A 6,785-nucleotide genomic window follows, 5' to 3' on the forward strand; every position below is an offset into this window, starting at 1 on the left:
GAAGACTCATTAACAACCTACAATAGGCACAAGACTAGCAACAATTGGGAGGTTGGCAAAGGATCGGGCAATGCTTTATTTTCTTGTGCATGGTGTCGCTATGATTTGAAGCAGACCCAACAGTACCTAACAATAACCACAACATTTATAGGATCACATCATCTGCAATAGAAATAGTTTTACTTTTTCCCTTTCTCATTTGAGTAACTTCATCTCTCTTTCTTGTTTTATTGCTCTGGCTAGGACTTCCAGTACAATGGACAATAGGCTTTCTTGTCTCACACCTGTTCTTGAAAGGAAGGTTCTCAGTTTTCATTGAGTACAATGTGGGCTATCGGTTTTATATCTGTCTTTAGGATTTTTCCATAGGGTTTTTAATGACAATTTTCTTCAGAAGTAGATAATCAGATCATTTTCCCAAGTACCATTGGCTAGATTCAAGCCTCAGATTTTTCACTTACCAGACAAACACTTAACTGTTTACATCACCATTGGATCTATACCATTCTAGAATATGTTAAAAATATTAAAATAAATACATAGACATAAATACAGTTATGAATATATAAATATTGATATCTCTATAGATTCACAGTGAGTCTGACATGAAATTCTGATTCTACACTTCCTGGAACTCTCTGTATGTATATGTGTGTAGTGCACAGACAAACTAAAAAACTTGGGGTTTAGAGATAAGTTGATTGGTATATTTACATAAAAGTAATAAGAAAAACTGGTGACACCACAGCAACAGATATGAGAGCACGAGTCAATGAAGATTGTTAGGAGAGAGAGAGTAATTACAATGATGGCAGGATATAAGCAAATGAACAGAAAGACATACCCATTACCACAGGGCTGATCCTGACTCATTATGACCCCATGTGTTACTGAGTAGAATTATGCTATAGGGTTTTCTTGGTTATCATCTCAATTCAGGAGTCCTGGTGTGGCGCTCTGGGCTAATGCGCTGGACTGCAAAGTCAGTTTGAACCACAAGGTTGGCGCTTCAAGATCACCAGTCACTCCTTGGAAACCCTATGCAAGGTTGCTATGGGTCAGGACTGACTCAACAGCACTTAACAACGACAGTAACAATGTCAATTCAAGCACGTCTTTCTTTTACAGTGCAACTAGGTGAATTCAAAGTGCTTACTTTTATGTATCATAAGATGCTTGCATCACCCAGATTCCTGAACAGAACAAGAACCTGTAAGAATTTCTCAGTGGTGGAATTGGCCACATTTTTACAAATTTTGATATCAAGTCTTCGATATTAAGTTGCTTCCCATTTTGTGTTGAGGTATAGCACTAACTTCAAGTTTTTGCTGAAAGAATTTCACCAACATATCAGTGTGAAGAGCAGATCAGCTGGAGTCCTAAGACCATGGAGAGTGAAACAGTTATGAGGTAGGCTGCTGGTGGGGTGGTGTGAATGTGGGCTGGGTGGAGGCTGGCTTCTGCTTCACACACTGGGATCCCTGTGGTAGGCATAGTTTAGTTTAATCAATGATTCTCAGGAGATATTTGGCAGTCTTGAGACATTTTTATTGTTACAACCAAAGGAAGAAAAAGGACTCATGTAGGTAAAATAGATTCTTAGGAAACAGATTTGAGTTCAGACATTACTAATGCTTATAAGGTAAACAGAAGAAAATTCTACTTGTCTTTCCTTCTCTGATGTCCTTAAAATTGTTGTTGCCATAACGCCCACCAGTACTTGAGACTGTATCATTTAATTCTTTGGAAGAGTCAAAGGTTAAAACTGATACTTAAGAGTGAAGTCAGTATTGAGATTTGAAATGTAAAACATTGGGAAAATGAGCTCACCTTGAAAGGAATGTTAAAGAGCAAATCATTCAACCACTTGGTTCTGATCATCTTGAAATGCACATACACACAGTCCTGCACCCTAACATGGGATGTTACAGATTAGCAGAAATTCTGCCAAATGACTCATAGGACACAGCCTGAGAGTATGAGTCATTTAAATATAGGCGCAAACTTTAGTCAAACAAACTGATGGGATTATTGCCAAAGCAAAAGTCTCACAATTGGGCCACCCTCGGAGTCGTCTCCAAAAACAGTCAAATAACTTTGTGCTTAGTGAATTGACTCCACCACCTTGAATAACCGGCACGGTGTGTGGCACTGTGGGTTAATGGGCCAGACTGCAAAGCTGTTTTTACTGCAAGGTTGGCAGTTCAAACTCACCAGCTGCTCCTTGGAAACCCAATACAGGGTCGCCATGCATCAGAACCAACTCAATGGCACTTTGGCATTTCACAACAACAAAAACATCATATCATTTTATTCCATTGCCTGCCAGTTTGTTGTCCTGTCGTAGCTTACATATTGCTGTGATTCTGAAAGCTAGGCTATCAACATTTCAAATACCAGAAAGAGGATCCATGGGGCATCGGTTTCAGATGAGTTTTTGACTAAGACAAACTAGGAAGAAAGTCCTGGTGATATACTTGTAAAGATTAAAGAGTGAAAACTCTATGGCCACAATAGAATATTGTCTGAGACAGTGCTGGAAGATGAACCTTTTGGGTTAGAAGGCACACAAAATACATAAATGCAGCAACAATGCATTTAAGTATACCACATTCATGCCAGTAATGCAGAACCAGGCAACATTTCCATCAGTTATACATGTTATGTTAAGTGAGTCAACTCCATACTAACCAACAACCACCACAACAACATCTCATTGTTTCAAAGAAGGAACTTTTGTGTGGAAATGACAATATTTCAAAGCAAATAACTGAAAATGAAAAAAAAGTGACACATGTTTTCCTTGGGGTTAATATTTACCTTGTGTACTGGAATAAAAGAAAGATCAAGTTTTTGTTTTTTTTTGAAATGGAGTCAGGGCTTATAGAGTAGGGATTTTTAAGTCTTATTATCCATCAGAATCACCAGGAGTACATCCTAAAAGTACATATTTCCCCAACATGGCCATGAATTCTGACTCAATAGGCATTTCCTTCTGTTCCACTCCATGTCACAGTTTCTACAGGTATTTCTGAGCCAGTGGTCTTTAAACTGTACTTTAAAAAATGACTGTTTAAAAAAAAAAAAAGAGAGAGAGAGAGAGATCATTTTAAGTTTGTCAAGTAATAGGAAAATAACTAGGCACATATTAAATATTCAGAGAATGCTTGTTGAGCGAATTAACTTCAGTGTTTTTTCCAGAAACAGAAATGTTTGTTTTAATCACATCATGAATCAATTATTAATAACAATATTTGGATCTATATTATTTTAGAGACACTCACACCTCACTATTTATCTCCCCCATTGTGCTAATCATTTCCTTTTTGAGTCAAGTGGTTACAAGCACTTCTTTCAAATTGGGCCTTTGAACTGGTTCATTCCTGTTCAATCCTGGTGAAGAATTTGCATTTCCACCTCCAATATAATGAATCAGAACCTACATTTTTAAAAAATGTTTTATTGTGAACTATGAGATAGTTTACATGGGAGAACATTAGCTTTACGTTCATCCTATCATACATCATTTCATTACCATGATTACTATCCCCTCCATGCATCATCAAACAGCCAAAGGATATACCCCACAAGCCTGCCCTTCAATCATCAGCACACAGCCCTTCTTCCTCTCTGGGTCTACAGTCCCCAGCTGCTCCATCTCTCCACATCATCATCTCTACCTCCATCTCTGGTGTCACTGTTTCTCTGGGTAGGGTTTCATACAACACTCTTCTCCCTTGATGGTCCCAGAGACCTCCACTCCTGGACTGCAAAGTCAACCACTCCTCTGCTTTTGCCACTAAACATGTACCTTTACATTTCCAAACCTCACAGTCAGTCCTGAGAACAATTATTCACTATTGTACCATAAGGGTCCTATTCTCTTCTCCTTTCATCAACCCTGCCCAGACAGATAGGATACTACTCAGTGGAGAATCTACTTTCCTCCATGCCCTCTGGATCTAGGCTCCATTTTGAAAGCTTGTAAGCCAGTCACTTCTTGCCTTTGTCAGAACCTACATTTTATACAGTCACCTGGGAGGTCTTGTTAAAGTGTACATTCTGATTTAGAATGGAGATGTAAATTCTCAACAAGGGGATCAAGCCAGAATGAACTGGTTTAAAATTGTGCTTTGAATATATCTTGGACTCAATTTTCAAATTTCTTACTTGATAAAATGAATGATTATTCCTCAAAAAATCACATTGCACTGAGAAGATAAATTGACATAACATGTAATAAAAGTACAGTCTAGATTATAAATTTGTAGTGAATGCATGTAATAGATCAGTGAGTAAGTTAAATTAGTTGTACTAATTATAATTTCCTCATATTTATGGAAATCTGGAAAAAGAATAAGGAAGAGTAAAGAAGAATTGATGCATTTGAATTATGGTGCTGGTGAAGAATATTCCACTGTCAGAAGAATGAATAAATCTGTCTTAAAACATGTTGAGCCAAGTGCTCCACAGACGTAAGAATAACAGAACTTCACCTCATGTATTTTGGACATGTTATCAGGAAGGGCCAGACAGTTTCGACACAAAACCAAATGGCCACCACTTGTCTGTCTGTCATGCTGTGGTGGCTTGAGTTGCTGTGATTCTGAGGGCTATGCCACCAGTATTTTAAATACCAGCAGGGTCACCCATGGTGGACAGATTTCAGATGAGCTTCCAGACAAAGACAGACTAGGAAGAAAGAGTGACGAACTACTTCCAAATCTCTAGTCACTGAAAAACTTATGAATAGCAGAGAAACACTGTCAGCTATACTGCCAGAAAATGAGCCCCTCAGGTTGGAAGACACTCAAAATGCGACTGGGGAAGAGCTGCCTCCTCAAACTAGAGTTAGTTGACCTTGCTGATGTGAATAGAGATAAGCTCGTGGGATAAAAGCCCACAGAACCTTCATTTACTGATGGGCCACAACTCAAAAGGAAGAGAAACTGCTGTAAACATCCATTGAAAATCAGAACATGGAATGTACGAAGTATGAATCTGGGAAAATTGGAAGTTGTCAAAAATGAAATGAAACATACCAACATCTATATCTTAGGCATTAGTGAGCTAAAATGGACTGGTATTGGCCATTTGGAACCTGAAAACTATATGGTTTACTATGCAGGGAATAACAAATTGAAAAGGAATAGTGTTGCATTCATCGTCAAAAAGAACATATCCAGATTAATCATGAGGTATAATGCTTTAAGTGATAGGATAATAGCCATGTGCGTATAGGCAAGCCCAGTAAATACCACTTTTATTCAAATTTATGCACCAACTACTAAAGCCAGTGAGGATGAAATAGAAGAATTCTACCAACTTCTTCAATCTGGAATCAATCAAACATGCAATCAATATGTATTGATCATTACTGGTGATTGGAATGCAAAGGTTGGGAGCAAAGAGGAAGGACCAGTAGCTAGAAGATATGGCCTTGGTGATAGAAATGATGCTGGAGAACACATGATAGAATCCTTTAAACCAATGATTTTTTTCATTTCGAATACCTTCTTTAGACAGCATAAGAGATGACTATACACATGGACCTCACCAGATGGAACACATAGAAATCAAATTGACTACATTTGTGGAGAGAGAAGATGGAAAACCTCCATATCATCAATGAAAACAAGGCCAGGGGCAGACTGTGGAACAGACCATCAATTACTCATATGCAAATTCAAACTGAAACTGAAGAAAATGAAAACAAGTTCATGAGACCCTAAATATGACCTTGAATATATCCCACCTGAATTTAGAGATCATCTGAAGAACAGATTTGAAACATTAAACACTAAAGAGTGAAGACCAGAAGAGTTGTGGGATGACATCAAGAATACCATACGTGAAGAAAGCAAAAAGTCATTAAGAAGACAAGACAGATGGAAAAGTTCAAAATGGATGTCAGAAGAGACTCTGAAACTTGCTCTCCAGCATAGAGATGCTAAAGCAAATGGAAGAAGAATTGAAGAGGTCCAAGAGCTGAGCAGAAAATTTCAAAGATCAACTTGAGAAGATAAAGCCAAATACTATATAATAAAATATAAAAAGACTTAGAATCAGAAAACCTAAAATGAAGAACACAGTCAGCATTTCTCAAGCTGGGGGAACTGAAGAAAAAATTCAAGCCTCAACTTTTGTTATTGAAAGATTCTCTGGGCAAATTATTGAAGGATGCAGAATGCATCAAGAGAAGATGGAAGGAATACACTGAGTCAATGTACCAAAAGGAAATGGTTAATGTTCAACCATTTCAAGAGGTACCATATGATCAAGACCCAATGATACTCAGGGAGGAAGTCCAAAGTGCATTGAAGGAATTGGCAAAGAACAAGGCACCAGGAATTGATGGGATAAAATTGAAATCTTTCAAGAAAGTGAGGCGGCACTGGAGGCACTCACTCATCTCTGCCAAGAAATTTGGAAGACAACTATCCGGCCGACTGATTGGAAGAGATCCATATTTTTGCCCATTCCAAAGAGAGGTGACCCAATGGAATGTGGAAATCATTGGACAATCTCTTTAATATCTCAAGTGAGTAAAGTTTTGCTCAAGGTAATACAGAAATGGCTACAATCATACATTGACAGAGAACTTCAGAGGTTCAAACTGGATTCAGAAGAGGCCATGGAACGAGAAATATCATTGCTGATGTCTGATGGATCTTGGCTGAAAGCAGAGAATACCAGAGGATGTTTACCTGTGCTTTATTGACTATGCAAAGGCTTTCGATTGTGTGGATCATGACAAACTATGGACAACATTGAGAAGTATGAGT

This window comes from Chrysochloris asiatica, unplaced genomic scaffold (assembly GCF_000296735.1).
Source record: "Chrysochloris asiatica unplaced genomic scaffold, ChrAsi1.0 scaffold00044, whole genome shotgun sequence".
Classification (NCBI taxonomy): Eukaryota; Metazoa; Chordata; class Mammalia; order Afrosoricida; family Chrysochloridae; genus Chrysochloris; species Chrysochloris asiatica.